Genomic DNA, 21,430 nt, shown 5'->3' with positions numbered 1-21,430 from the left:
GAAGAACAAAATTCAACACTGATTCTACAGCACAGTTCTGAAAGACCAACTGTGGGCCAGTGCCAAGCACAGGGCATTGCTGGTCACACAAATGAAAAGGCAGCTTCTCTTTAGTCTTACTAGTTAGTAGGCCAAGAGCTTTGCTGGCAGCAGATTCAAATTTCAGACATTTTACTGGATTGGTATGACAAGATATGTATGAATTCGCATTTAATTTCCCAGCTTTGCCTATGAGAAGACATCATTTGTTGTTGGGTAATTATCTATGATACCTCTATTTCCCTAGCCTTCACCTTACATTCAGTGACCAGTTAACAAATCCCAAAGCCTCTGATTCAAGAGATCCACTTCAGGGAATAACAAAGCAGTTGCTATCAGATGAACCCTCCCACAGAACACAAAATTTTAGACAAATTATAAAAAAAACTCATCAAAAGCAGTGGAAAGGGACAAAAACAGGCAGAAACTGAAGAAGGGTACTGCTCTGAGAGATATCCATATTTAGATGGCTTTTCCCCAAAAGGAAATTCTTAGCAGCAACATTACAGCCATCTAGAACCAAGCAGACACCTATCGTCTTAGGATGAGGTGTTTCAAGACAGCGTTCAATTCAAGTTATACTGCTTTATGTAAATATTAAGAAAATTGAAAGTATTTATATTAATTACAAACATTCACTACGCAGAAAGATGATCTTTTTATTTTGGACATGTCTTTCCTTGTGGACAGCTGAAACATTTAAGAAGAATATTGAACATAATATTTAATTTGTAAATTTGGCTCAATATATTTGAAGGTGTTTATTAGTTAACTAAGTTTGAAATGGTACCAGAATAATGGTTAAAAGTTGTTAAACTTAAAAATTATAATGGTATCTTTCGTAAGCTAAAAATACATACTCTTAAGGAAATGCTAAGTTTTTTAACTTGGGATTTTAATAAATTGAATTCCAGTTATTGGAACTAAAAAATAACCTCCGAGTAGTTTATCTATGAAAGAAAAAAAAAAAGAAAAAGAATCCTCAAAGATACTAAGGATCTTACACAGTCAGAGACAAGAGCGTGACTAATACTGAGGGTGCCAGATGGGAGGTCAAAGTTCAAGCAAGTGGCCAAGACAGGGGATCTGAAGAAGCCAAGGAGCCAGAGGGAAGAATGCAGGAAGAGACCAAAGATAGCAAAAACAGGAAGCATCTTTGTCACCCTTTGTTTTAGCCAGGAAATATTTATATATATTAGATATAGATACTTTAAAAAATATATATAGGGCAGTTGCCAGCCCATTCTTCCTTTTCATGAGGGCAGAACATATGACATTGCAATTCTAGCTGTAGGGGAAAGTTAGCCACTACAAGGGAAAAAAGCACTTGAGTAAGCTGATGAAGCTGTGCAGATCCATCACTATTCATTCTTAGAAATCAGCTCTTTCTGTTCCACAGCAAATTGTTAAACAGACTTTGGACAATGAAATGTACTGCAAAGTGATAAAGTGAATGATACCAACAGGGAGATCTATGCAAGCTATTAGATGATTCCTTCCTTGAAACCAAGACTCCCAGAACCAATTTAATTGCACGCTTGCAAACCACATCATCCCTGGTGAGAACTACTTTGCCTTCACCATGTCATTCCTGACTTCACTTTTTATCCTTAATGCGCCCACTCGTAGCAATATACACAAGAACCTATCATAGTTATGTCCACATTTGTTTGAAAATCCACCTTAAATTATTTTGGGAAGAGTGGAATTTATATTTAAAGTAAAATAATACAAATAATTTGACAACAGTCCTGCCTTAAATTATTTCCATCTCAATCTTGAACTACATTTTATTTATATTACTTTTTTCTCTAGAGGATATTAGAATTTTCTCACCGTGATGGAAACTCATTGAAGACAAATTTTCCCAGGTAGGATCAACCCTGCTTAGCTTCTGAGATCAGATGAGATTGGATGCGTTCAGGCTGATATGGCCATAGACGGAAGACAAATTTTGATTTACTCTTTCTGATTACCTCGTACCAATGCTAGATGTTCAAAAATGTTGTTCAAGTAATGATGTTTCTGTATATGCAGCTGCATGTGTCGTCAAGCAGGCAGACATACAGTCACTGGGGTGGTTGAGGCTTCAACACATGAATAGGGGGTGGGACACAATTCAGTCCCTAACAACATATAATCCAGATGTTTAACCTATTGCACCACGGGGTGACATTTTTGACCAATGTCACCACAAAAATGCCTCCCTGCTAATTAGCCCACTTGGCTTTAGCTGCATTACTCATTAGAACAATTTAATGTCATTCTGAAAAATTAAATTCCTCATTTCCTACAAAAACAGCATTTTCAGGGAGAACTGAGTTACTGCAATCATATTTGCCATCGCCTACCAAAAGTGCTTCTGAAGGGAGTGAGGTGGTCAGAGGTGGGAATTACAGCCTGTAAATAGTTCTTTAACAGTTAAATCAGTTCTGTAACAATTAAAACAGAACTTTCTTGGGAAGATTTCTCAAGATATACCCGTCTTTCTCACTAACCTCTTCAACTCTGAAAAGTTGTGTGTAGATATCTGTAGGTAGTATTCAAAGAGCTTTCCAGATTTCTCTCACACATTAACTCTCCTTTCAGAAAATCACACAGTAAATATTTCCCTGACAGACCCAGAGTACATCATCCTTCACTTTTCAGTGACTATTAAGCACAGAGTTTTTTTAGCAATTGAATGAGCTACCCTCTTTATTCTCCAAGTCTAAGAAAACAGCTATTTTGCAAAAGAGAATTTTTTTTTCAAAAACAATTGATATCTGACACACTGATGCCATTTAGTTGCGGGGGTTTTTTTTTGTTGGTTTTTTTTTTTTTTTTTTTTTTTGGTTTCGTTTTTTGTTTTGGGTTTTTGCTTGTTTGTTTGGCCACCCTTGTGGCATGCACAAATTCCCAAGTCAGGAATTAAACCCACACCATAGCAGAGACAATGCCAGATCCTTAACCCACTGCACCACCAGGGAACTCCTGATGCCATTTAGTTTTATAAATACTTCTAAAAAATAGCTTGAACTTACTTCATCTAGTAATTGTAGTTAGTTTTCCACTACTTTTATAAGGTCTCCCTGTTCTTTTCAAAGGACATTAAGGATGTGCAATTCTAGAAAAACAATTTAAGTGAAAAATGTACTAGCCATGTTAACATAATGATACATAATGATACAAAAAGTCATAATGATACAAAAAGAACAGCACAAGGGGAAAAAAATACATGGACATATAAATGTTGGCTGGGACTTCGACAGGAAACTATGTACTGTGGAATACAGTAAGTGAAAAAGTTAACTTTGAAAAGTAGATGTAAATAAACTATATATAAAATCAGTAGAGCTGGCTAGTTTGGGTTCATAAAAACTGGTATTAAAATTTTAGGAACTATGCTAGCAGGTTGTTAAATCATTGGTAGCTTGAAACTGATGAATATGGAAGTATATATACCCTCCAAATCAGCCAATTCTCTAACTCAGGACTTTTTCCCCCAAAGAGCTAGTCCTTCAACATTTACCAGCATACTACCCAAATATTCAGGGCAATTTACCTATCCACATTTATCACTAAAATTATAAGCAGCCTACTCTGTAAACATCAGACATTTTTGGCATTCCTGCTCATCTATCTATCCTCAGGTCATTCATAAAAAACTTTGTAATTTTTTTTTTTTTAAGGAGGAAAAGCTTAAATGAGAAGCATATTGGCTGGGTAGGAGAACTATCATTTCAAAGTAGCAACATACTTTAGGTAGCCCTCCCATGAAGGTATTTGCATACCATGAAATTTCTCCATTTTAAAGTTTACTCCTGCAGCTTCTCTACATAAACAGACAACATTTGCCTCTGTATAAACTACAATATTTGCCTACATATTTGCAATATTTACCTGAAATATTTGCCTACATATTTGCCTGTTAGTATTGTGTACAGTACATAGTACATATACAATTGTTATTACTACTACATATTATTAGTATATATTGTTACATATTATTCGTATACCTATATGCTGTTATTAATTCAGTATATAAGACATAGTGATTGATCTACTCAATGATTCTTAAGTGGCAACACCTATAAAATACTCAGGGTCATTAAAAACAAATTCTCTAGTTTTACTCTGAGACATCAATGCTGTCACACCAGGTTAGCATCTGGGAATCAGGCATTTTGCTGCACCCCAGGAAACCGTGCCCCCAGTGGTCCTCAGCCCCACACCTATGAAGCATTGCAATAAGGTTGTGGACAGGGTGATATCAGAGTATTGCAGAGTTGTGGCCACCCAGCCCAAGATTACCTCAAACCTGCCTACTCCAAGGGGCATTATCTGTTCAATCTCTCTAGGTCACACTCACATCTCAATATTCACATCCTCCTGGAGCCTTGATCCAATGAACTCATCTTCCCATTTGTCCAGATAATTCTATCCCAGCACTTCTCCCCTCCAAAATCTCTATTTTACTTGCCAATCGATTGCTGCTGAACAACTACTGCTAGTTTTCTTGGCTACAAATCAGACTTTTGTGTGCAATTTCTAGGTAAAAGCAGGACTTTGCTGAGTTGGGACTTCCAGAAGATCACACAACTTCTGTTCAAAGTCATGCTTCCCAGTTTGCGATCTTTTCCTAGGAGCATCTCAGAGATACTAAATTAGAAATGTAAAGGCTTTTGAATACACTTAGGGGCCTCCTGATGTCCCTGCAAAGGAGTAGAAAAGGAATTTAAACAATTTACCATCATCCTTATTACCTATGGCTGTAATATTTACCCAATGACTTCAATGATACTAACTGACCAAGGTCATCTTTTTGCTTATTGGGGTTCTGATATTGTACTGGACACTGTTTGGTACCAGTGCCAGACCTAGTTCTCAGAAACTTTGTTTACGCAAGTGAAAGAGTCATAAAACTAGTGGCAAGTGGCTGTATGTACTGATCATAGCCTAGGTATTCCATAAAAGTTCTTTGGCGAGTGATTTGCAGCATATACACATATAGTAATACATATTTCTAAATTTTAACCTGCTTTTTCCCTCCATATACACCTTTTCTGAACTTAGTGAGCTCTTCCTTTCCCCACCCCCAAAGGGACCTCTTCCATCTGCCTGCACAGGGGCAGGTAGACCAGAATCACCTACTGCAGAAAGATAGAGCCTGAGAACAAGGTAAGACAGAGAGATTCAACTCAGAGGCTTTTGACTGAGAAAGTTTTCCACTGGCAGAGTCTATGGAAGCAACTAGTTGGGAGGAAGGAATAAAAAGAAAGGGAGGCACCTGTAAAAATGCAAAGATAATGGAGAAATCTCAAGCCCCCAGGAGCTCACTCTTCTGGAAATTAACTGAGTGTTCAGTTGTTCCCTTTTGAGAGCCACTCCCTGAGTAGTCAGCCAGTTGTCCACATTTCTTTTGGTTCGTTTTGACTTTGATCTGGACCACAGAGAGATAGCCCAGAGTGCAGACCAACATCCCTGTCTGTTTATTAATCAGCTAGCTGTCGACAACCCATAGACAGAAAGCTCAGGATGCTTGGAAGCTTTCAGAAGAGAGGATAAGGGACTGTTAGATGTTTAGAAAACTTCTGAGTTAAAGATGATATGCAGAGAAAGCCTTGCTCTCTAACCAACAGTATAAGGCTAAAATATAACACCTTTGTAAAATTGCAGACAAGTGGCCCTTCTGAGTGAACAAATATAAAAAGGTACTACTGTGGACAGAGCAATGGCAGAAAGGTGCCTCCTCTAGGCAGATGAATTATAAAATGGCATAAGAGCAAAGTCAGAGCAACCTAGGTTGAACCTCCATGCACAGCCTGCCCAATGCAGTTGGCATACTGGCTAAGGCGGGACTAGATCACCAAGTTGAAGTTGCTCCTGTCCACCCGATTGCCCTCTGTGTGGCTAGCTTTTAACTTTGAACACTCAGCTCAGGTATTATCTTCCTTACCTTACCAAACAGAGTCAATACTCTTACCCCACATAGCTGAAATGCCTCTGTCTGAATACTAATTTAAAGCTATCATATTGAGATGACCTCTTTGTGTGCCTATTTTTTCCTCTGAACTGTAAATTCCAAGACCAAAAATCACAAAGCATTCATCTTGGGGCCTCTTGTACCTAACAGAGTGCCCGCTACATAGTAGGATCTCAATAAGTGTTTAACTGTCTATCGCTTGCAAATCTGTGGCTTATTTACAATAGCATTTGCTTCTTCTAGTAAGAAGAACAAAGCCAATGATGTGGAGACTTTAGTAACATACAGACACTCCACTCAACAGATGCAGTGAAGAGCCTTTTTTAATTAGGCGAGTATAAATGGTTGCATTTTGAATTATCAGTGTACACTGCCTCTCCTTTAACCTAAGTACACATTGAGACAGATGCTTAAAAATAATCTCCTCCAACCTTAACCCATTTTGTGAAGTCATATGTTTCAGTCTATTATTTAGAAATATTATGAAAGGTCTAACAAACTAGCTAAGAATGATTCTTTTAATCTCTTTGTTTGCCATTTATGGGCAAAGCCTCTGGCAATTTTTTTCTTAAGTACACAAAATGTCATCACTACACCAGGTGCAATTGTACTGCAATTTTGGGAACAATAATATGCATGTGAAAATTTTAGATTCATAATTTAGAATACAACAGTCAGTAAATGAAATATTTGCAAAAGTCATTATCGTGTATTTTTCCAAAAAGGTATGTGTTAGGAATTCTTAATGATAGTACACTTGGAAACCTCAGGATCTGCTAAAGTCTGTAAAGCCGGGGATATGTGGAACCCAGGACTGTTCTGACATTTATATAGTGTTTTCAGTTTTTGTAAGTAGTCATTTATGTCAAAAGGTAATAAAGCATAAAAGCAGTGCTATGGGGGCAGTGATTTCATAAAACTGCCTCAACAGTGAAATTAGTAATATACTGCACTGTTTGATAGCATATCTTTTACAGATGTTATCTAAATGCAACTTTCAAAACCCTGGGGAAAAAGACATTACATTTTAATTTTACGGGTGAACTACAGTAGGTTTTTCATGAATTAATTGAAATTCCTGTATGTCTGGTCAACATGATAGCCAATGACTACACAGACTTCTATTTTTAAACTTACCTTTGTTTTATCTTCGTAAAATAAACAAGTAAAATAGCTATGAAAATGATCAGAATACTGCTTATATAACAAAAGTGGAAATCATCATACATATCTTGTAATTTCACATAGGTTTCATTTCTTATGTACAGCCATACAACAGAATTCTTATGAATGTATAGAACAAATGCTAAAAAATATATTTACCATCTGAAAAAGATGTAGACATTCTGTTGCTCAGTTTAAAAGGTCAGCTTAGGAGTTCCTGTCATGGCTCAGTGGAAATGAATCTGACTAGCATCCATGAGGACGAAGGTTCAATCCCTGGCCTCATTCAGTGGGTTAAGGATCTGGCTTTGCCATGAGCTGTGCTGTAAGTGGCATACACAGCTCAGATCTGGCATTGCTGTGACTGTGGTATAGGCCAGCAGCTACAGCAACAATTTGACCCCTAGCCTGGGAACTTGCATATGCAATGAGTGTGGCCCTAAAAAGACCCAAAACAAGGCCAGTTTAGAAAATTATATATGCTTATAAAGATTAATAAACAGAAATTTATGTTAAAGTCAAGAGGCTAGAAGGGGGAACTCTCATGCCCTATTATGATAGCAGAAGCCAACAGGAAGACTTCTTCTTGCAATAGCAAAGGCTCAGCCAATGAGAGACTGTCATAACTTGGCCAATAAAAAGCCACTATACCTCGAACTCTCAATTTTGCGAAGGGACATTTTGTCTGCTACAAACCTCCCAAATTCCTTTTCCCCTTTAAAAGACTTCTTCTCTCCTTGTTGCCCAAGGACTTACACATGGCTCACCATGGTTGCAGACCCCAAACTACAATTCTTTTTTTTTTTAATCTTGAATAAACCCATTGCTGGGAAAATAACTGGCAGTCCATTTGTGTTAGGTCAAGACTATAAACCTAAAAAATGTAAAAAAAAAATAGTAGTATGTCTGACAAAAAAGGGCAAAGTCGTTTGATAGGAAGTGGGAAAATATGTGTACATTAATTTCCTAACCTTTTACAACAGGTATTCAGTAAATTCCATCTCAAGTGAACATTTTCTCAATGGCATTTTTTTAAAGATGCCTTATTTTTATTTTAGAAGCTGTGGGCAAAATTATTCAGGAATAAACTGCATAAAAACTTCTTTTATTAACCCTTCTCTGAAATATTATTTCCTTTTATACTCAGACATTTTTAAATTTTGAGAGTTTCCTTTTGATGTTCGTAATTCAACCCAAGGTCATACCATAGCAATTTGCTGGTATACACACCTTGCTAAAGCTTTGGTCATGAAGCAATTAAACACATCAAAAGATACAATAGTTGAGTAAGTTAATTGCCATAGCATGCAGAAATGGACTAAACTTCCAACTGGGCATGAAAGAAAAGTTAAGGAGGATGCAAGATTTGCGATCCTGTGAAAGGTATATAGTACAGAGTCAGAGAAAAGTCCAAAGGCTGTTTATATAAGGAGTAGGGAAGCCAGAAACAGCTCTGCTAGCAATAGCCAAATGCTTCTGCCTTTCACTCAAGTAAGAAATGTCTTGATTCATTGGTTCTGCTCTGGTTTGGGCTGGAGCGGAAAAGAACAGCCTGCAGAATACCAGTGCAAGAGCAGAGATAAAGGGAAAGCCAGAGCCAGGAAATAAAGAGATAAATACATAAGAACAAATCCCTACATCATCTGCACCCCAAGGAAAAGTGAGTGAAACAGCTTGGCTGAAGCTCAGCTTCAATGCCAAAGTGTAGGGAGGACTATAAATGGAAAGGTAAATTGGGATTAGAATAAGGAAGGCACTGAAGATAAGCAGTGAAGTAGATTTTAAAAGCATGAATAATCACTTCTGGTTTTTAAACTAGACTTTAGAAAGAATTCAATACTGTAAAATGAAGTAGAAGTCCAAAAGAGAAAGTGAAAAACAACCTCCCATCAATACCCTATTACATTGCAGGCACGGTGATCAGTAATGTCTCATTCAGTATCTATAATAACTTGATGAGGCATATATCATCATTTTTTATTTTACAGATAAGGAAATTAGGGCTCAGATAGTGATGCTCTCTCTTTCACCCCAATTTCACTAAATTAAGCCTTCTCTCTTTTTCTACTGGTCATTCTACCAACAAAGGCTTATAGATTCTTTTGCTCTTTTCAAAGAACCAACACTGATTGTATTCATTCTGTTTTTTTATTCTCAATTTCATTTATTTTCATTCACTATTATTTCCATCCTTCTCTTTTGTTTGGGTTTAGTTTATAGTTTTTTGTAGCTTCTTAAGGTTGGAAGATTAGATTATTGATCTGAGATTTTTCTCTTATCATATAGGAGTATACAGCATTGATTTCCCTCAAAGCACTATTTTGGCTGCTTCACATACATTGTAGCATGTTTTTAGTTTTCATTCATCTTTAATGATATTTCACTTGTAATTTCATTTTTGACCCAATGATTATTTACAACTGTTTTGTTGAATCCTCACATACTTGTGAATTTTCTGAATTCCGTTCTTTTGTCCATTTCCAATGTAATTCTATTGTGATCTATTCTATCATTATACCAAAACCAAACAAGATAACAAAAGAAAACTCAAGGCCAGTGTTCCTTATGAATCACAAAAACCCTCAGTATAAAACTAGCAAAGTGAATCCAACAACATATAAAAAGGATTATACACCATGACCAATTGAGAACTATCCCAGGAATGAAATAAGTAACCTTAACATCAAAAAATCAATTAGAGTAATACAACATATCAATAAATGACAAAAACACATGATCACCTCTATCAATGCAAAAAATAAGTTCACAAAATCCAACAACTTTTCATGATTTAGAAAAAAAAAAAAAAACTCAACAAACTAAGAAGAGAACTTGAGAACTTCTTCAACCTGAGAAAAGGCTTCTATAAAAAATCCCAAAGCTAACATCATAATTAATGGGGAAAATCAAAATAAACTTTTGTCCCCCTAAGTACAGGAACAAGACAAAGATTCTACTCTTTCCACTTATACTCAACATTGTACTAGAAGTTCTAGTCAGGGGAATTAGGCAGAAAAAAAAAAAAATGGAAAGGAAAAAGTAAAACTATTTTTACTCACAGGTGACTTGAACTTGTCTTTAAAAAATAGTGCCAAGATCATTCTCACTGTTGGCACCATGCAGTTCCTTGCCTTTGTAGGACTGATGTTACCGATTGCTTGCTGACCCTCAGCCAGGGGCTTGTTTCACCTCATAGAGGCCTTCCTCATTCCTTGCCATGTGGTCTCCTCCATTTTCAAACCAGCGATAACACATTCAATATTTCCCATGCTTTGAATCACTCAACTTCCTTCTGCTGGGAAAAAAAAAAAAAGATTTTAAAGGATACTTGAGATTAGGTCAAGTCCACTAAGACAATGTCCTTATTAGAAAGTTAACCAATGTGGTACTTGAATTACATCTGCAAAATCCCTTCATAGTAATACCTAGATTAGTGTTTGTTTGAATAACTGGACGAAGGTACATGTACACTAAGGGTCAGGAATGGGGAGTCAGGGGGCGTCTTGGAATTCTACCTGGTACAATGTCCTTGCAACAAACTGGCTAAAATGTTACGGCATTAGCAACTGTGAGTTTAAGAAAGGTATCAAAAGGAGAACAGAGAAAATGAATGCCAAACTGAATGGTTGATATGCAAACATAGAATCTATCATTGCTATTGAGTTTATTGTTAAGTACAGCATGAGGGAAATGTGGCTAGAACACGGTGTTAAATGCAAAGTAACAAATGAACCCATTCAGAGGAGCAGAGACCAAAACTTTTATGTCCCACAGAAGACATTATCTTTGTTCTTTGAGCTATGGGCAACAGGGAGTAAAACATACTTAAATTTTCTTGTGTATAGATTAATCTGATAACAGTGAGGAGAACTCTGGAGCTTGACTGCCTGGGTTTACATCTTGCTTCCATCAGCTCTGTGATCAAGTGAACCTCTCTATGCCTCAATGATCTTATCTGTTAAAAGCAGATAATAAGAATACCTGCTTTAGGGGCTTAGCTTCGGAATTAAATGAATTAGTGTGAGTAAAGCACTTGGAAGAGAGATTGGCATGTCCTAACTGCATCTTCACGGTTTGTTATCATCCTTATTTAAAAGGTAAGAATGAAGAGCATTTTTAAAAGCTACTAAAATAATACACAGTGACTCACGTCAGTAACAACTAAGGAATTTAGGTAAAAATGAGAAATACTAGGGCAGCTCTCTTGTGGCTCAGCAGATTAAGGATTCAGAGTTGTCACTGGAGCAGCTCAGGTCACTGCTGTGGCACAGGTTTGATCCCTGGTCCGGGAATGTCTACATGCCATGGGTAGAGCAAAAAAAAAAAAAAAAAATAGAAAATAACATAAAAGGAATACTAGGAAATAAATCAGACTGGATATGGATATGGGTGAATATGCAAGAATAACTGCAAGCAATTCCTAGGCTTCTTGCTGTAGGTGAATGGGGGATGGTGACTCCCTAAGCCAAGGTAGGAAATAAAGAGGAGTATATTTGTGACAGGGCTGGTTTAAGTGGAGATACTCACTTAGGACATACAATCAGACCTAAGTATGGAAATTAGAGTCTATACTCTGGAGATGCAGATTTAGGAATGATTGACACATTGATGGTAGTGAAACAAGATCATTTAAGAAAAGCATGTAAAAAGAAAAGAGCAACATATACACACTACTGTATATAGAATAGATGGTCAATAGGCACCTGCTGCATAGCACAGGGAACTCTACTCAGTATTCTGTGATAATCTACAGGGGACAAGAATCTAAAATAGAATGGATATGTGTATATGTAGGCATATCTGAGTAACTTTGTTGGACAGCAGAAATTATCACATTGTAAATCAACTACAAAAAAAAAAAAAGAAAAGAAAAAAAGAAAAAAGAAACAAACAAAAGAGTGACAGACCAAGGACTGAAGCTTGGAAACAATAGAGGGATGGCATTAGAGGAAAAAGCTGCAAAACGCAGAGGCAGAGTTAAAGTTCCCATTGTGACTCAGCAGCAACAAAACCTACAAGTATCCATGCGGATTTGATCCCTAGCCTCACTCAGTTGGGGATCCGGTGTTGCTGTGAACTGCAGTGTAGGTCACAGATGCGCTCAGATCTGGCATTGCTGTGGCTGCGGCCTAAGCCAGCAGCTATAGCTCTGATTTGACCCCTAGCCTGAAAATCTCCATGTGCCTCAGGTGTAGCCCTTAAAAAAAAAAAAAAAAAAAAAAAAAAAAAAAAAAAAAAAAAAAAAAAAAAAAAAAAACAGCAGCGGTTAGAAATTTGTGATAACAAGGAGAGAGTATCATCATAAAGGCAACAGGAATAAGTAATCTGAAAAACGTGTAATATGGGTGACAGTATTAAAGTAGCATCTGAGGACCAAATAGTATCTGTTGGCTTTAAGGCAGACACTATAGATGCCTTAGGACAAGAGTATAGTGGATAAGGCAGCAGCCAGACTTACAGGTGGTCAAGCTGTAAAAGTGAAGCTGCTGTCAGAAGATTCTCAAGTAAAATTGTGAAACAGTGACAGAGTTTAGACCAAAAAAGGAAAAAAAAAAAGTCAGTTGTAAAATGCCAGAGGGAAGTTCAAAAGGTTGAGTATTTAATTAGTCTGCCCAGCATGACTTGTTTGTCAAGTCAATTATCTAGCCTGTAGTATTTTCAATTCCCCATGATTCCAGTTCAGAGCATTTCTCTGTTTACTGAGATATGAGTTAGCATTAACTTCATGTGAAACATAAACCACTCATGATTCAAATCTTCTAGGGAGAAAATTGGTTCAGTAAAATATCGCTTTTGTCAGAGATCAAAGGTTTCCTTTTCCCCATACTTGTGACAAGGAGGCAGTTACTTCCTCATTCAATTTGGAGCCTCGGGGAGTTTTGTTTTTCTGTCATTACCCCCATTTGGCTAGAAAGATGTCCAAACTGGAATCTCCAAATACATCAAGAATTTCAGGGTCATCTTCAACTTGGAGGTCACTCTAGCCTGACCAGGCTAGGCAGTCTGTCCCCTGAGGAGTAACAGCTGACATTTGCTGAGCACTTTGTGAACACAGGTTCTGCTCTTTTCACGCTCATTTAACCCTCATATAACCCAGCAGTCAGAAGCCATGATTATCTTCATCTTAGAGTAGACGACATTTCAATTTACAAAGATTAGATAACCTGCCTGAGGGACAACTGTTAGGGAAGGGGGCGCCCAGGTTTGAATGTAAATAGTTACAACTTATAAAAGGGTGGTGGGTTCATCCTGTGGCTTCTCCTCTCCTTGTCCACCATTCATTTATTCAGTGGAGAAAAACCGGGGTTAAGAAAACAGTGGCAAAATGACTCATCATCCTAATGATTCAAGAGCCTGACTACTTATTATGGGAATAAGTCATGAATTACTTTCCTTCCTTCTTTCCTGAGTTTGCCGTCCACCCACTGCAGAACACAGTTATCAACTTTACTAAAAAGAAAGCAAAAAAAAAAAAAGCAGAAAATAGAAAAGGTAAAATGTCCAACAAGAAAGTCGATGAATGGGAAAAACTCCATTCAGTCTACCTGGGTAGGGAAAACCCCATCCTTCCCTATGTTTCTCTTTTACTCTCACACTACTGACACATCCACACAGAATACTTCACTGCCAGTCACCAAATGTCTGGAGGTTCCCCTACCACCACAACACACACACTCACATACACACAACATATAGTATCCAATTCAGTTATGGTTGTGGAAAGGGAAGGTTTTCCCCCACATTACCAAACAATGCCCAGGACACTAGCAGGGAGTCCTGAAATTTACTCACTTCTGACACTATCTTCCTGAAAAGAGCATTAGATTGCACAGGTTAAGGGTTCAGTCCTACAAGACTGCCCCTCTCCTCCCACATCAGACAAGTAGTTATCTGTCCTTGTGACTCACGGCCTTCAGACTAGATTTATCTGTGACCCTGTCATTGTTCTTCAAACTATAGTCCCAAGTCTAGATTGTTACCTGCATTTTTGACTGACTGTCAATCAGAGGTTCCCTGACACCCTCTCCTTGGGTTCAATTAATTTTCTAGAGCAGCTTAAAGAACTCAGAGAAACATTCTACTTACTCGATAACTGGTTTCTTCTAAAAGGATCTAACTCAGTGAAGAGACCCACAGAGCAAGGTATGGTAGAAGAGAAACACAGAGCTTCTATGCCCTCTCAGTACTATGCCACTCTCCCCAAACCCTACCTGTTGACCAACCAGAAAGCTCTCCAAGTTCTCTCCTTTGGGGATTTTATGGAGGCTTCATTACAAAGACATGAGGGATTAAATCACTGGCCATTGGCAACTAATTCAACCTCTAGCCCCTCTCCCCTTCCAGGAGGTCAGGGGATGGGACTCAAAGTACAACCCTCTAATTACCTGGTAGGCTTCATGACCACCAGCCCCCCATCCCTGGCTGTGGTCCAGGTTGCCTCATTAACATAACAAAAGATATCTCTGTCTCTCTTATCACTTGGGAAATTCCAAGGATTTTAGGAGCTCTGGGCTGGAAATAAGGACCAATACCAAAGATTTATTGGTTATAAATGACAGTATCACAGAAAAGTAGAGCAAGTAAAATCTCCCACCTCTCCTTTGTTTCCTGGCTTAGGTGAATGGGCAAAAGGCAATTCCTTAAGCAAGGAAATCTCTTCTGAAAAGCTCTCCTTGCCTTGATGCACTTTGTGTTGCTAAGCAACCCCTCTCCCTCCCCTCATACATAGCCTATCCATTGCTGCACTTCACCATTCTGTCCCTGTCATAACTACCCGGGTCATAACTCAAAGAGATAAATAATATTTTGAAGGTCCACATTTCAAAGGTTCTTCCATGCTTCAGGACCTTTTCTTTTTTCCCTTAAATTTTGCACAAATAGTTTTATAGCTGATATTGTTTAAATTCTTACCCTCCTTAGAGGAGTAGCTTCTAATCCTTACCTGAGCTTAACAGATCTTTCCAGAGATTTTTTTTTTTTCTCTTCAGTTTTTGAGGTGGAAAATTTCTGCCTATTCAACTGCATGATAGCACATCATATGTCAGTTTACTCACCAAAAGTTTGAGACTTTTCACATATTAACTCCTCATTTCAAGTCCTAACCCAGAAAGGAGGTAGGATGCCATTTTGTTTTGACAACCACCAGAATAAATAAGTTTAAAATGGGCTTCCCGGAGACCCTTTCACAACAGAACAGCTCCAGCAATGAGGATTTCAAATACTGTGGCCACCAGGTGGGAGCTATTTTTGAACAAACCTCCCTCTTACTGTCCCTCAAATTATACCACTGACATTGCCTCCCACTCTGTTTATAACTAGGAACATCCCAGCTCAAAGGAATTTAATACCATTTTTTATTAATAGATCTGGAAGAAGACTTGTCAAGAGGGATATATAAATTAGGGTAGGGAAACATTTCTCTCTCAAGTGTTTATGTCATTCAAAGATTCAATTAAAGATATCCTGGGCATGAAATCTAATTTTAGGTAAGACATTTTTGTACTTTTCTATTTTTCACTTTTAAAATACTTGTCAAATATTTGTCAATAACTTACCACATGTTAGCACTGAAGATAAAGCAGTGAACAAAATGGACTGAGTTTCATCCCTAGGTTGCTTCAACTCTACCAAGGAAGACAGATATCAAAGAAGTCATAAAAATATGATGTAAAGGGGTTTCGGATGCTAAGGGGGTATATGACCTAGGAGCTAAAGCTGTAAATCTTTTTTTGTTCAATGGCCACACCAATAGTATATGGAAGTTTCCAGGCCAGGGATTGACTCCAAGGCACACTTGCAGCAACATCAGATCCTTTAAGCCACTGCCCTGGGCCAAGGATTGAACTCTTGCCTCTGCAGGGACCAGAACCAATTTAGTCTGATTCTTAACCCACTGTGCCACAGCTGGCTGTCATTCTTAAGAGGAAAAATCTGGATATCATTCACTTCCAAATTTATTTTCCATAATTTATCATTCCTCATAGAAAAAAAAAAAAAACCTTAAGAAAATAACGGAAGCAAAAGAGAGCTTAATTCTGACCCTTTCCTGCTTCTTGTTCTTAAGTAATTGTACTCAATTTCTAAAAATGCTTAGATCTCAGTAGGCAGCAATTTTATATATTGCAATGATAGCAACTTAATCCAATTAAAGTATTTTATAGAGACTGAAATTCTAAAAGTGCACAAGCAGAAATCTTTCACTATTTGGGCAGGTGGAGTAGGTAGTTTTTTCCAAAATCTATTCCTCAAATGCAAATAAAAATACTGATGTGATCACAGCCCCTTTTATCAATGTGTTGGTAAACACTTTTTAGTGAGAGAGAATCATAACATGTCTCTGAGAAAAACCAACAGAAATTTATCTATAAAGACAATTAGGATTCCAAAATTACTGCCCAATAGTGGAGTTACCATCAAGGCTCAGCAGGTCATAGTGTCCATGAGGAAGCTGGTTTGATCCCTGGCCTCGCTCAGTGGGGTTAAGGATCCACTGTTGCCAAAAGCTGCAGCAAAGTTTGCAGATACAGCTTGGATCCAGTGCTGCTGTGGCTGTAGCATAGACTGCAGCTGCAGCTCCAATTCAACCCCTAGTCTGGGAACTTCCATATGCCACAGGTGCAGCTCTAAAAAGGAAAAAAAAAATGCAAACTTACTGCCCAATTGTAATATTTTTCAAGCAATGAAGATTCGCAGAAGTTCTCTGGTTGCCTAGCAGTTAAGGATCCAGCATTGTCACTGCTGTGGCTTGAGTTCCATCCCTGGTCTAGAACTTTCACAACTTTCACAAGCCACAAGCAAGGGAAAAAAAAAAAAAAAAAAAAAGATTCACAAGTATAAAACTTTCCTCAGCAGAACAGGTGTTCTTTTGGACAGGAAGACACAGAGACCTTTATGGAGAATCATGTCACCAATATATAAAGTCCAAGCCCAACTAAGTTTGTGGCCTCAAGTTCCCATCACAGAATAAAACTGTATATATATATACACACACACATACACACACACAAATACACTCTACATATAGCATAATATTGCTCTATAAATATGATTTCCATTGTTTGCATGACTGAATAATGCAAATAGCCTAAACAATTGTTGATGAATATCTCGATATAAGAACATAAAATAGATGGTTTAAAGCATTAAGAACAAATTACTGTTATTTTATTTTATTGATCAATTAATTATGGTTAGTCTATGGTTTGGAGTAAAATCTACTTCATTTGGAATGAAGACAACAAACCTTAACTAAACAGTCACCCCATCAAAACAATAAACTTGGATTGCATCAAATTATTCCCTTCCTAGAGGTCAAGTGAAGAAAAGAATGGAAATTAAAGTCATGGGTCTATAATTTTTCTTATTCTTTGATAATATCAGCATACAGAAAGATTACAGGAATTAAAAATGAAGTACTTCATTATTTAAGAGTCTTTTTTTCTCTAAACTCAAAGAGAAAAAGATCTTTTGACAGTCAAAACTGAATGATCGGTGAGACAAAATGTGCTTCAAGTTTCATTATTTTAAAAAAATGGTGGTACGAAGAATTCATTTTCAAAGTTAGCTTTTAAAAGGGCAATCACAAATGACATATATATTAAATATAACATTTGAAATGAAAATAAAGGCACAAACCTTAATTTTACTTTAAATTATGTAGTTGATTAAAGTATAATTCATGATTTTTAATAGCAAAATCACAAAATAGAAATAATACCATTAACTGAGATTGAAAGAAAGTTAATTGTGGAATGTCAGTAGTAGTGAGGCAGCCTCTGTGACAGGCTACTAGGCAGAAATGAAGCTTTACTCTTATCAAAGAGCCAGGAATACACCCTGATGTACTGAATCATTTCACCTCAAAACTTCTATTATCCCCTTCTATATCAAACTAGACAGTATTAGCACATATTTTAAAATAAATAACATGTATTTAAAGCTTGCTGATTTTTGTTTAAGTGGCTTCTAAGGAGATAAATTTCATTCAGTACAGGATCTCTCAGAAGCTCACTGTTAGCTCCTTAAATTATCTAGAAGCATTAAAAATGAAGTATCAGTCAGTGGTTGCCAGGGGTTAGGTGGAAGGAGGAATAGGTAAGTGCAACACAGAGGATTGTGAAGAAAGTGAAAATATTCTACATGATACTAAAATGGCAGGCACACATCATTATATATTTGTTCAAATCCATAGCACGTACAACACAAGAAGCCTAATGTAAGCTATGAACTTTGGGTGATAAGCATGTGTCAGCGTGAGTTCATCATTTGTAACAATTACGCCACTTTAGTGGGGGGTATGGACAATGGGGGAGGCAATGTATATGGGGAGGCAGGGAGTATCAGGAAATCTCTATGCCTTCCTTTCAATTTTGCTGTGAACTTAAAACTGCTCTAAAAAATTGTCTTTTTAAAAGAAAGAGAATCTCAAGAAAGCAATGCGCACTGTTTGTTTGCTTGATCCTTTTCATAAATAGTCCAGTTGAGGGAAGGGGCTTCTGAACTCTCTGCACACAGTTCTAATAGTAGTGTTCATATAAGAAGTAATGCTCAAATAACACAAAGCCTTTTATCCACAAGAAAATCCACAAAGTGATCATATCATAATACAAAATTATCAAGTATATTTTTTGCTCTACAAATATTTGTCCATTATTTTATAAGGCTAGATATACATAAATGGAGCAGAGTGACTCTCTATGAAATTGAAGTACAAAATTCCATTCAGCAGAGATGTTTTGTATAAGAAATTTTCATGCATAGTAACTTAATCATCAAAAAATACGTATTTTAGAAGTTTTCAGAGTCTGATGAACGACTGTATTCACTCAAATTGATCCAAGATAGTTTCTACAGCCTCCAAACAATTTAATTAATTCCAAGAGTAAAGAATGCCACTCTCAGGCCAAGTATAGTAAAAGCAGTGTTGATTTTAGTGTACAGGTCACAAAATCAAATATACATCTCGGGTTTTTAGAGCTCAGCTCTCCAGGAAGCCTTATCAAAATTACTTTTGATGATGAAGTGCCAAAGCTCAGAGCTACTGACAGAAGAAAGTAGTATGATGGGCATGTAGAGGTGGACCCTGACATGGGAGAGCTGAATTAAGGAAGGCACCAGGATAATACTACAAAAAGAGGAGGGATCAAACAAGAAATAACTGTTCCAAATAAAGAGGTGACGGGTGCGAGAAACATTTCAGACTTCCCTCCAGAGCCAGACTCCTGATATGGTAATTTCCAACTAAGAAGAACGATCAAGCATTTGTGTGGCAAGGCATTAAGATGCTGAAGAGAGTAAGTAAGAGGGAAGAACCAACGGCTATATAAAAATAAATCAAGTCAGGTTTTAAATCAAAATATATGACTATTTTTTTATAGACAATATACTGGAAAAGTTCTATTAGAACTCACTTTCCAGTTTCCCCCTGCTAACCTGATTTCCCTATGGTGCTGATGTGACTCAATTCAACAAACTTTTTTCCACCTCTACAGGTGCAAGGCACTGTCCTTGGGGTGAGGTGGGAGGCAATCCTGGAAGATTTAAGAATGAATTAGACATGAACAAGCAATGTGCTCTTCGTATAATAAAAGAGATAGATATATACCCAACTAATGAGTTGAACTATGCAAAAGTTCCATAAGAAATATAAGGTAATAAATCAAGGAATAATTAATCTTTAGCTATGTTCTAGAAGAAGAACATTAATTACAACTGCACCCTAAGTCCTATTCTGATTTATAAAAATGGGTGGCTGTGACATTTCACAGTCTTATAGCAAATAACAAGGGTGACTTTGGGAACAATTCCTTAGTCTCAGCAGACTCAGTTTACTAATCCAGAAAGTAAAGGATTGGATTAAATCATTTTAGCTTGCCTTTTATTCTAAAAACTTTCTATTTTTACTTAAGTGCTATTAGAGGGGGGGAAGGAGAGTTTAGCATAGCAAACATGAATAGGGAAAAAAATTCCTAGAGATGACCAGATTCTAAAGTTATTGGCATTCCTCTTCTCATGTACAAGCTAAGATAGGGTCAATTGAACTTTGCATGTTTTCAGAATTTTTTATGTTCTCAAATCACTGGCCTTTAAGCTCCAACGAGATCCACCTCCAGGCATTTGCACCGGTAAGTGAACATTCTAGTTGACATCAGGGAAGGCTTACTGAAGAATGGTGACACATTCAGCAACAAGGCTGGTGGCAATTAGACCCAAGATGGAGAAATACTTTCTTTTTTTTTCCTTTCTTTGTTTACCCATAAGAGTCTTCCTTTCGATTTAACCTTTCATGCCTTAATTTAGCTGTAAGTTGGAAAACCTAGATTTTGGTAAAGGAAGAAGGGCAGATTTCCTATTTACAGTAGCATCAATTGGCTGAGTTAGCCTGAGAAAGGAAATACAAGATAAATGCATGTGAAGCTATTTCCACATGCACTGTTCAAAGGCCACTTCCAAAATACTTTTACTTCCTCAGTGCTTCAAATAAACTACGAGAGAGCTTTCTAATGACCTTAGTGAAAAAGGAAAAAAAAAAAAAAAGACACTCATATGATGGAGGCAGATATATGCAGATATAGATGGGTACATCGGCTGCTTTAAGTATTACCTAGTACTTGCCTAAAACTTGGATGTAAATAAAGAATTAATTCTGGATTTCTGGTGATATTAAGAAAAAAAAATAGATGTGACCTATTAAGTTTAGCATAGACTGGTGTATAAAATTTCAAAAACATCCCGATGTTTATTCCAAAACACTTAAGTCAAAATTTACTAAGAGGCATGCTATTCTGAGTATTTAAGTTAACATTCTTCTCCACTCTTGGTAGAACTGCCTCTAAGCTTGACACTTAACTTTGAGATACTTCTTCATGGGCTTCTGATACAATATATTCTGTCTTTCTCTCCATCTTTCTGACAAAGCCGGACTATTGTCCTTCACTTCCCAATAATCCCAATACTTTACTCTCTCCTGAGCAGTCTTGCCCTATGTCAACCTTGATGCATTAGCTAATTCACCCATTTTACCCTAAGAAGAACTATCTATAAATCACTCTAGCCCAATTAGACTTGACATCTCTTTCTCTCAAGGTTATAAGAAGCAGGAAGAAAATACAGTAAGGACTACATTTATTGATAGTTATAATTGGTCTAACTTTAAAGTAACTATAAATACAAGCAAAAAAAATCAATATTCAAGTGGCTGCTATCATAATTCTAAGATGGTAACTCTATCACTAAGCTCAACCTAGTTTCCTAAAAGAGTAA

At 37.1% G+C, this 21,430-nt stretch overlaps 1 long non-coding RNA gene across 6 annotated transcripts in view; it reads right to left on the bottom strand.

Moving 5' to 3' along the window:
* Positions 1-21,430, bottom strand: part of LOC102165705 (uncharacterized) — a 231,981-nt gene that overhangs the window by 171,778 nt on the left and 38,773 nt on the right. For 3 of the 6 annotated variants that reach the window (XR_014838207.1, XR_002341804.2, XR_014838205.1), the window contains one exon: positions 10,228-10,463. This is a non-coding gene — a long non-coding RNA (uncharacterized LOC102165705). The remainder of the gene's footprint in view (positions 1-10,227; positions 10,464-21,430) is intronic. The other 3 variants (XR_014838209.1, XR_014838206.1, XR_014838208.1) reach the window with 1 other exon arrangement.

The sequence above is a fragment of the Sus scrofa genome, chromosome 2, assembly GCF_054392235.1.
Source record: "Sus scrofa isolate SSC_HxYL_T2T_F1_AM1 chromosome 2, Sscrofa_HxYL_maternal_Yorkshire_Landrace_v2.0, whole genome shotgun sequence".
Lineage (NCBI taxonomy): Eukaryota > Metazoa > Chordata > Mammalia > Artiodactyla > Suidae > Sus > Sus scrofa.
This window is presented reverse-complemented; position numbering and strand designations above follow the sequence as displayed.